Source organism: Oryctolagus cuniculus, chromosome 1 (genome assembly GCF_051225735.1).
Source record: "Oryctolagus cuniculus isolate XC-2025 breed Fujian yellow rabbit chromosome 1, ASM5122573v1, whole genome shotgun sequence".
In the NCBI taxonomy this organism is placed as follows: domain Eukaryota; kingdom Metazoa; phylum Chordata; class Mammalia; order Lagomorpha; family Leporidae; genus Oryctolagus; species Oryctolagus cuniculus.
This window is the reverse complement of record NC_142867.1, coordinates 7550689-7561940: the sequence shown is the minus strand read 5'-3', so window position 1 is coordinate 7561940 and position 11252 is coordinate 7550689. Positions and strand designations below refer to the sequence as shown.

Genomic DNA, 11252 nt, shown 5'->3' with positions numbered 1-11252 from the left:
CCGTTCTGTCAGGCCTGCTTCATCCGGCTTCACGGGCCTGGGTCTGCAGGACGTCGGGACCCTGGGCAGACGTTCATGGAGGCAGGTCTGTAGCCTAGGATGCCAAGAACACGGTGGCTTAGAGAATGCAGACATTTAGTCTCGCACTCAGCAATTCTGAGAAAATGGCCCAGGCCGGTGGGGCAGCTCTGTGCCCTGTGCACATTCAGGGCATATCCTAGACCCGGAGGCCCCTGTCCCAGGGCACTGCCACTGTCTGCATTGGCGAATATGGATGAGACACCCCTGGTTCCATAAGCCCCAGGCCCAGGATCAACACACACCACGTACACTGGCCCTCTGAGTCCTGCTCAGAGGGCCACACCATCCACAAGGGAGGCTGGCAATGTTCTCCAGCGGGAAAGCCACGTGCCTGGCCACAGTGCTGTCTCTGTGAAAGACGGAGAGTGATTCTGGTGGATAGCCAGGCTCTGAGACAAATAGATGCTGTTAACAGCCTCATTTTAAATATTTTTTAATGTTAAGGTCAGCAACTTTAAAAAAAACAGATTTATTTATTTATTTGAAAGTCAGAATTAGAGAGAAAGAGAGAGAGAGGAAGAGACAAAGATGTCTTCATCCACGGTTCACTCCCCTAATGGCCACAATGGCTGGAGCTGGTCTGGTCTGAAGCCAGGAGCTTCTTCTGGGTCTCCTTCATGGGTTCAGGGGCCCAAGAAATTATGTCACCTTCCTTTGCTTTCCCAGGCACAATAGCAGGGAGCTGGATCAGAAGTGCAGCAGCCAGGGCTTGAACCGGCACCCACATGGGATGCTGGTGCCGAGGGTGGAGGCTTAGCCTACTATGCCACAGCACCGGTCCCTAACAGCCTCGTTTTGTAAAGTAGGACGCTGAGGCCCAGAAAGGCTAAATAATTTCCCAAATTCACCCAGTTAGAAAGTGGGGGTGGGCCGGCGCCGCGGCTCACTAGGTTAATCCTCCTCCGGCCCCGGTTCCCCGGGTTCTAGTCCCGGTCAGGGCACCAGATTCTGTCCTGGTTGCTCCTCTTCTAGTCCAGCTCTCTGCTGTGGCCCGGGAGTGCAGTGGAGGATGGCCCAAGTGCTTGGGCCCTGTACCCGCATGGGAGACCAGGAGAAAGCACCTGGCTCCTGACTTCGGATCGGCACAGCACACCGGCCATAGCGGGCCATTTTGGGGGTGGACCAACAGAAGGAAGACCTTTCTCTCTGTCTCTCCCTCTCACAATCTAACTCCACCTGTCAAAAAAAAAGTGGGGGTGCCAGGATTAGAACCCAGGGATTCTACCTGCAGAGTGTGTGGCCTGTAACCATCGCACTGTTGTGTACACACACACACACACACACACACACAAGAACTCTCCGATAAAGGTGATTCTGGGAGCTGCAGGCTTCGGAACAACAACTCACAGATTGAGAAGTACAGACATGGACAAGAAGGGGACACCATGGAGGAAACGGAAAGGTTACATAAGAAAATAATACGATATGGAACACTATGACATGCATGTGCTACACAGCATGCATGATACAGTAATACATGCTCCAGAATGAAATTTTGTGTCCTCCACCCTCCGAATTCGTATATTCAGATCCTAACGCCTAAGGAGCTCTCCCGCCACGGCCGGATGCAGCAAGAAGAGGACCCTCGGCAAACTCGGAAGGTGCCAGCGCCTTGAGCCGGGAGGCCCCAGCCCCCAGGACTGTGAGAGAGAAATTTCTGTTGCTTCTACATTACGCAGGCTAAGGAATGTCATCCTAGCAGCCTGAGTGGACTGAGACAGGGGACTGCAATACCCAGCAGCATATTATATCATTACCATATAATAGTATATACCATACCTGTATGTTTTATATCTATATATTATATTTAGATTCACAAAAATTGATAAACAGAAGATTAAAACCAAATATCTGGCCGGCGCCGCGGCTCACTAGGCTAATCCTCCGCCTAGTGGCGCCGGCACACCAGGTTCTAGTCCCGGTCGGGGCGCCGAATTCAGTCCCGGTTGCCCCTCTTCCTGTCCAGCTCTCTGCTGTGGCCCAGGAGTGCAGTGGAGGATGGCCCAAGTGCTTGGGCCCTGCACCCCATGGGAGACCAGGAGAAGCACCTAGCTCCTGCCATTGGATCAGCGCGGTGCGCCGGCCGCGGCGGCCATTGGAAGGTGAACCAACGGCAAAGGAAGACCTTTCTCTCTGTCTCTCTCTCTCACTGTCCACTCTGCCTGTCAAAAAAAATTACTTAAAAAAATATATCTGGCTCCTCCCAGTAGAGGAAATTGAGTCCTGTCTCGCTAAGAATTGGAATCTGCCTGTGGGCCACACACAGGAGCGCAGTGACTGGGGAGGCTGTTCTCTTGGGCACTCGGCTGCCTGGGCGGGGTGTTTACTCAGTTGTTCTCTCGCTCGGTGTCTGTGCGCTGTACACTAGGTCCCTCCACCACTGTGAAACACCTGGGAGCAGCTAACTCGCAAAGGCAAAGGTTTCGTTTCCCGCACAGCTGTAGAGGTGCACAGTCCAAATGAGGCAGCCACATGGACCCAGCATCGGATCGGGGTCGTGGGCGGTGGGCCACAGCAAGCCAGGAGTCAGAGAGAGCGCTTATTTCAGCCTTATGAGACCAACCCTGTAGTAAGGACTGCCTCCCGAGCACACATTCTCAATGTCCTAAAGACCTCACTGTGTCCACCTACTAGACACCATGATTGGATCAAGTCTCCAGCCTTAAGCCATTTATGGTTCGCAGTAACTGTCAACCATTGACATAAGACTGTGGGGGCCAAGCTTTCAGCACATGTGCTTTAGAATGCACCTGAACAATTATCCAGGTGGTGACAGGCACCTTATAGCTTTCTATGCTGGTTGTCATTGCAGTCGTTTTAGAAAGGACAGCTGGTTGACAGTGGTAGGATGTACACCTATTGGTCTTCTTTCCAGCAAAGTTGCTGAATTATTTTATTTGTTCAAATAAGCAATCAGAACACATACAAATGATAATCTGACTTCTGGTTTCTTCCTTTCCAGTCACTCTCTCTCCTCTTCCTCTCTCCAATGTGTTCATTGGCCAGGAGTTCCTGTTGTACCAAAGCTGTTAACAGGCATCCTTGGCTGTTTCTTGCCACTGCGGAAATGCTACCACGTATTCATCTTCAAAGATGATGAAAGCGGCAGGTTGAAGATAGACACCATTTCTAGGTAAGGAAATTTTTACTTTCTATTAGTTTGCCAAGAGATTTTTTTCTTTTTTTTTTTAATAAGGAATGTCAAGTTTTTCAGTGTCTTCATCATTTATTGATACCATTGTATTTGTTTTTTTCTTCTTTAATTTCTAAATGAGATAAATAATAGGCTTTCTAACATTTTGCATTCTTAAAATTTCCTGGGATAAAAGTTACTTCACACTGATGAATTTTTAATGAAAATATTGTACATTTCATTGTCTGATATTACTATTTTTGTACTGTGGTCATAAATTAAGCTGGCTTCTAATTTTTCTCATGCCTATACCCATTCTACATTAGCCTGAAATTCTGTATTGTCTCCTTCTACTCAAGGTCACCAATTCATAGATATATGTGTGTGTGTGTGTGTGTGTGTGCCTTTGCTAAATCTGCAAGTTCTGCCCTCCCTCTCTTGTATTCTTGTAGTTTATTTGTTGCGAGGCTGCTGAGGGGTGGATGTCTTTATTCTCATAGAGCTTCTGAGAGCCTGAGTCGTGTTGACGAATCCCTGGGGAACTGTCAACCATTCCTCCATCTCCTGAGAGCCTGAGTCGTGTTGACTAGTCCCTGGAGAGCCTGAGTCGTGTTGACTAGTCCCTGGAGAGCCTGAGTCGTGTTGACTAGTCCCTGGAGAGCCTGAGTCGTGTTGACTAGTCCCCGGGGAACTGTCAACCATTCCTCCATCTCCTGAATTTCCTTAAGTGTAGAGATTTGATCAGATTTGTTTCAATTTTCTAGCAAGAATACAAAAATTTTTATCTTTTTCTCTGAATGCTCCCTTTTTATAGCCCTCCTGTTTTTTTTAAGGATTTATTTATTTATTTATTTATTTAAAAGTCAGAATTGCACAGAGAGAGAAGGAGAGGCAGAGAGAGAGAGGTCTTCCATCTGCTGGTTCACTCCCCAGTTGGCCGCAATGGCAGGGGCTGCGCCGATCCAAAGCCAGGAGCCAGGGGCTTCTTCCGGGTCTCCCACGCGGGTGCAGGGGCCCAAGGATTTGGGCCATCTTCTACTGCTTTCCCAGGCCATAGCAGAGAGCTGGACCTGAAGTGGAGCTGCCGGGACTCAAACCAGTGCCCATATGGAATGTTGGCACTGCAGGCAGCAGCTTTACCCACTATGCCACAGCACTGGCCCCTAGCCTCCTATTCTTGTTTCATGAATGCATTTCCTCTTATCTTTTCAATGACATTTGTGTTTCTTCTGCTTACCATATTCACTTTGTTTTCGTGAAGTTTGTTAGTCATCTGTTTTGTTGTCTGCATTTCAAATTAGAAGATTTGGGGCTGGCGCTGTGGCGCAGTGGGTTAAAGCCCTGGCCTGAAGCGCCAGCATCATATATGGCACCGGTTTTAGTCCCAGCTACTCCTCTTCCAATCCAGCTCTCTGCTATGGCCTGGGATAGCAGTAAAGGATGGCCCAAGGGCTTGGGTCCCTGCACCCACGTGGGAGACCTGGAAGAAGCTCTTGGCTCCTGGCTTCGGATCGGCACAGCTCCAGCCGTTGCTGGCATTTGGGGAGTGAACCACCGGATGGAAGACCTCTCTCTCCTCTCTCTCTCTCTCTCTCTACCTCTCTCTGTAATTCTGTCTTTCAAATAAATAAAATAAATCTTTTCAAAAATTTAGAGTATTTCCTCACTTGTCTGGCAATTTTTAGTTTGTTTTCATTCAAGAATAAGACACAAACATACATACAAATCACAAGCTTGTGTTCATAGGTTGGGCTGCTTGACTTGGATGCCTCATGATGGGGTGACCCAGCAAAGAAATGGATTTGTTATCAGGGTCTAACCTGATACAGATAACTCCCACCGACGTGAGAGACACAGATGGAGTTCCAGACTGTTGGCTTCAGCCTGGCCCAACCTCGGCCATTGCTGCCATTGGGAAATGAACCAGCAGATAGAAGATCTCCCTCTCTGTGTCTCTCCCTCTCTCTGTAACTCCATCCTTCGATTAAATAAATAAATCTTTGGGGAAAAAAAGCAACTTGACCCCTCCCCACCCAAGAAGCCCTGATCCTCATCCAGACTTCCCTAGGGCTGCCTTCCATCGATTGCTCAGGCAAAGACCTAGAGTCCACTGGACTCTCTTTCTACAGCTCCCTGCATGCAATCCCTAGTCATGCCTGATATCCTGACATAGGGCCCAGCATAGGCAGGGGTTGGGGGGGCGGGAATGAGCTGGAAGATTTTCCCATAATTTCTGTCTCACTGCCCTGCACTTGAGCTCCACCTCCCAACATGCCAATCCAGTATGCCCACTTTCCCATGGTGCACCTGTCTCTCATCCTGAAATGGGATAGAGGAGATGCCATTATGAACACATGGAAGCTAAATTCCATGTGGAAAATCCATGATGCTCCCCAAAAACTTCATGTACACTAAGCCCCACCCAACTAACTCCCCATTTGTATTTTCAATTAAGTCACCACTGTTGACATGGGGGTGGCCCTTTTGGCTTCCCTCTCTTGCTTCTCATGCACTCCCTCCTCTTGCACAGGTTTCCAGCTCTCTCATGGCAAATATCTCTCCCTGTGGGGCTGCCCACGCTCACGTCTGAATGTGTACTCCTGTCCTCACTTTAAATAAATCCTACTCTCATTTATGCACCTGACTTACGCCTGTACTTTGAGTTCTCATCTCATTCAGGGGCATAGAAACTTGGAAATGCATTCTTAGAACCATCCCGCTTCCTGTCTGCTTCCGGAACACAGAGTCCTCGTCATGTCCCTGGCTCCCTCCCACACTCGTCCCTGTGCTCCAGCCACTCTGGCCTCCTGTGTGGATCCATGTCAGGCACACAGCTTGGCGATTAGCCCCGGGTGGAACTTCAGCTGTCACATGGTCACCTTTGCGCAGAGCCTTCTCTGCAGTGCTCAGACAGAGCAGCCAAGAGAAGCCACCCTTGTGGGAACAGCCAGCCCCACCCCAGAGGCCCTGAGCTGGGAAGAGTAAGAGGAGGGAGAGCTCCAGAGACAGAAATGAGAAGAAGGCTCACAGGGTGACTGATGGCGTCTCTGCTCATGATGAGGACCTTGAAGGACTTTTGGGGTCCCCTCTTAGCCCTGGTTCCAGTTTTTCCCCACCCCCGGCATACATGGAAGCCTGTTTAGGACTTTGAAACTGAGCCTCTAAACATTTAATGTGGATACCATCAGGCCCCAGTCTCGGAACCTCCCTCCCTTAGATGAACTCATTGAATTAAGGGAGTGGTGCCTCTGGCTTTACAAGGTCATAACCTGATGACACCTGGATGGCTGCTATTGTCTCAAGGGGTTTCATTTAAGGGAAATCCAGGTCTGGACAGGGCAAAAAGCACTGAAGCCCACTGAAAAGCCCCATCTGAAACGTTCCCTGAAAAGGTGGTGTTGCTGACCAACCTGGAACGTGGACATGAGCTGAACATGTAAGCAAACCAGATAACCACTCTGACTCCAAGCAGCCCTCATCACCTGGACAGAGGCCAACACACAGCTGCCCCTGTCTTCTGTTCCTCCTGACCTCCCCCTTCTCATAGCCTCTTTAAAAACCGCAAAGCCTCCTCATGCAGTGCCGCTCCCTTGCCCGCAAAGGAACGACACTGTTCACAGCTTATCGGTCTTCAGCAGACTTTTAATGGGAAAATAACAGGGACAGAGAAAGAATGAAGGGAGGAGAGTGGACAGGAAAGCCCCTTCCTTCCTCAGCACATAGCTTATATACAAAATCCGGCCAATTGCAAGCGGGCTCAAGTCCATGCACGGAACACTCCAATCCGCTGTCTGTTGACGCAGTGTGCACGCGTCCTCAGGCCAATCAGATGAGGTGTCACACAGCAGGCCGGCTCACCGCGCGGTCCTCGGCGCCATCTTGTTGTTGACAACATTCTCAACTCCTCTGCAAAGTCCCGACCGTGGGAAAGCATTGCCCTAACCGAAACTAGCAACATCCGCCTTGTGATAAAGACACAGCAACAGCTATCAGACCGACCTTGACGTGGGGGCTCCATGGCTGCGCATCCCATGGAGCCCCACATCGCAGCTGGGGAGGTAAGCCTTGAGACTCATGTGTGCTACCTCCCTCATCTGTTGACAGATTAAACTTTTTCTTTTCTTTACCCTCAAACTTTGTTCTCATTATTTTGATTTGGTGCTGGAGACAGGGACCAAGCTTTTGATACAAGCTATGGGATGGGAGAGAGGAGGTTAATCTGGGTGAGTGTTGCTGTGTGCACACGTGCAGGATGCCGTTATGCATGGACAGTTGCACTGTGTGTGTGCTCCGAAGGTGTTGACACCAAGCCTATGTAGACAATATATTGTATATATTGTGTTTATATAGAGAGATAAGGAGACAAATTATGAGAAATTGATTGAAGTGATTATGTGGAGTTAGAAATCCCATACTCTGCCCTCTGTAAGAAAAGCAAGGCTCAGGGCCGACACTGTGGTGTAGCGGGTGGGCTGCCACCTGCAGTGCTGGTATCCCATGTGGGCGCAGGTTCCGGTCCCGGCTGCTCCACTTCCAGTCCAGCTCTCCGCTGTGGCCTGGAAAAGTGGTGGAGGATGTCTGGGTCCTTGGGTCCCTGCACCCACATGGGAGACCCGGAGGAGGCTCTGGGGAGTGAGCCAGCGGATGGAGGACCTCTCTCTCTCTCTCTCTCTCTCTCTCTCCTTCTCTCTCTCTGTGTAACTCTTTCAAGTAAATAAATAAAATCTTAAAAAAAAAAAAAAGAAAGGAAAAGCTATGCTCAAGGAGCAACAGTAGAACTGAGATTTTCCTGCCCAACCAAAGCCTACAATCAAGCTTCCATAGGGCCAAGAAGATCCACCAGTAATTTAACATTTTCAAAGATGTACATATGGCAGGCTGGCGTTGTGACAAAACTGGTACAGCTACCATCTGTGATGCCAGAATCCCATGTGAGCACTGGCTTGTGTCTTGGATGCTCCACTTCTGATCCAGATCCCTGCTCAAGGCCTGGGAAAAGCAGTGGAAGACGGATCAAGTTTTTGGGCCCCTGCCACCCATGTGGAAGGCCCAGATGAAGTTCCTGGCTCCTGACTTCAGCCTGGCCCAGCACTGGCCATTGCAGCCATCTGGGGGAGTGAACCAGTAGAGAGAAGATTCTGTGTGTCTCCAGCTCCCTCTCCAACTCTGACTTTCAAATAAGTAAATCTGTTTAAAAATATATGTATGTATGAATGAATGTATTTGAAAGGCAGAGAGACAAAGATCTGTCTGCTGGTTTTCTCCCCAAATGGCCACAACAGCCAGATCTGGCCAGGCCAAAGTCAAGAGCCAGGAACTCCACCCAGGTCTCCCATGTGGGTGGCAGGGGCCAGGAACTTGGGCCATCTTCCACTGTCTTGCCAAGCACATTATCAGGAAATTGGATTAGAGTCAGAGCAGCCAAGACTCAAACCAGGACTCGGACATGGGATGCTGGGAACATAAGTGGTTAGCTTATCCCACTGTACCACAACACCTGCCCCCCAAATTTACTCTTCTTCAATCCAGACAGCCTACTGTATACCACACAGTCTTTACCACAGAATAAAAATTCACTGGATAAGCAAAGAAGGGAAGGCTGATTGATAATCCAAGAATAAAACCATCCACAGGGCAGACTCAGACCAAACCGAATATTTGAGTAAGCAAGCCAAGACTTTCAAATTCCATGACTCAAAAGATCAAAAATATTCATGGAAAAATGGAAGATATACCCAACCCAATAAAAAACTATCCGGGGCAGAGGTTTGGCACAGTGGTTAAGACACTTCTTGAGGGGCTGGCGCTGTGGCGCAGTGAGTTGTCGTGGTGGTCTGAAGCGCCAGCATCTCATGTGGGCACCGGTTCGAGACCCGGCTGTTACACTTCCTATCCAGCTCTCTGCTGTTGTCTGAGAGGGCAGTGGAGGATGACCCAGGTCCTTGGGCCCCTGCACCCGCGTGGGAGACCCAGGGGAGGCTCCTGGCTCCTGGCTTCAGGTTGGTGCAGCTCCAGCTGTTGTGGCCAGTTGTGGGGCGGGCCATCGGATGGAAGACCTCTCTCTCTCTCTCTCTCCTCTCTCTTCTCTACCTCTCCTCACTCTGTGTAACTCTAACTTTCAAGCGAATGAATAAATTTTTTTTTTTTTAAAAAGTGCATAGGTGTCAGGGAGAGGAAGGAAGGGATAATGGACAGTAGACAACAGGCAATAAAGTTGGTTTTTTTTTTTTAAAGACACTTCTTGGGATGCCCACATCCCATATCAGCACCTGGTGCCAGGTCTGGCCCCACTCTGATCAGGCTTCCTGCTGGTGTGCACACTGGGAGGCAGCAGGTGATGTCTCAAGTAACTGGGTCCCTGAAACCTATGGAGGAGATCCAGAGAGAGTCCTTAGCTCCTGACTTCAGCCTGGCTGCACCCTGGCCTTCGTAGGCATTTGGGGGTGAATCAGTGGATGGAATATCACATAGATCCCTGGTGGGATCTATACTAACTAATCCACCTAGGAGCCCACCTGTGGTTTCTCTGTATATCCCAACTGAATCTTGTCCCACTGATTGTGTCTACTGTCTGCCATTCCTGACAAGTTGCATGCCCATGTGGTTTGCAATTTCTCCATGTGAGTTAATATGCATGGGTAATGATTTCTCTGTCAGGGTCTGGTATGCCCGGCACTCACTCCACAGGATGACTGAGAGGCCTCACCAGTTTAACAGGGCAACTCTACAAGTGAGTAGGGAAAATGCAGACTTTCTGTTTGTGCATATAAAAGGCTTACATTTGCTATTTCTGTAAGAGACTTTGAAAATTTTTTATCCAGAAACATAGGTAGGCACAATTTTTCATCTTTCTCTTTCTCTTAAGGGTTATTTCTCGTACAGTCAGCTTCACACAGAGATCTCAGTTCTCACTCGTATGTCTCTTGCTCTACATCTGGTGTGCCTTTCCCTATGTGGGCAATGAAATCCTAGTTCCAGATCCTTAGGGTCAATATCTAAACTATTAGCCATACACCTCCATCCCAACCACTTCAACTTTTAACTTTCTTTTTCATTCCTGGCACTTGGGTTTCCCCTCTTTTTTTCTCTGATCTTTCTTTTGAGTGCATTTGCACATACCTTCAGCCTTTCTAGACCTTTCTCATGGGAATATCTTCTATATAAGACGTTGTGAGAAATTCCAGGCCGACAGTGCTGAAGGAAAGGCATCACGGTACCTGGTTGCACAATGACAATTATTGTACGAAAATCTGTGGATAGGAATCACACAAGCACACACCGTAAAAATCAAGCTGCAAATGTGGTGAGTGCTACAAGGAAGAGGAGCATAGAGTGCTAACACCTGATCCGTGCAGGAAGACAGCCAGGAGACATGTGATGACGGATATCTCACTGAAATCAAAGCCTGACCCCACAGAGTTTGGGCATAAAAAGTGGCTGTGATGGGGGCCGGCACTGTGGCATAGTGGGTAAAGATACTGCCTGTAATGCCAGCATCCCAGATGGGCACCAGTTTAAAACCCAGCTGTTCCATTTCCGATCCAGCTCTCTGCTATGGCCTGGAAAAACAGTAGAAGATAGCGCAAGGCCTTGGGCCCCTGCACCAGTGTGGAGACCGGAAGGAGGCTCCCAGCTCCTGGCTCCTGGTTCCTGGCTCCTGGCTTCAGATCAGCACAATTCTGGCCATTGCGGCCATCTGCGCAATGAACCAGCGAATAGAAGACCTTTCTCTCTCTCTCTCTCTCTGCCTCTCCTTCTCTCTGTGTAACTCTTTCAAATAAATAAATCTTTATAAAAAAAAAAAGTAGCTGTGACTTCACTCAAAAGTCACAGGTATTTAACACCCAAACTCTGTCAGAGACAAACATTTATTACAACAAAGAAGGCTGACCCAAAAGGAGCACTGAGGGATGGTGGGTAACGCTCTTCTGTCGTGAATGTGCACTCGTGGGAAGATCTGGGGATTAGTCAGGAACTGTGGGCCCTCACCCACCCCAAGAATAAAACTCAGCAAGACAGCAGTGAAATGCAGTGAGCA

The 11252-nt window shown here is 49.0% G+C and overlaps 1 long non-coding RNA gene across 1 annotated transcript; it reads left to right on the top strand.

Annotated features, from left to right (window-relative positions):
* Window positions 1-7000: 7000 nt before the first annotated feature.
* LOC138848649 (uncharacterized) lies at window positions 7001-11018 on the top strand. Its single transcript, XR_011386729.1, has 2 exons — window positions 7001-7272; window positions 10760-11018. It is a non-coding gene; the product is annotated as an uncharacterized LOC138848649 (long non-coding RNA).
* The last annotated feature ends 234 nt before the right edge of the window (window positions 11019-11252 follow it).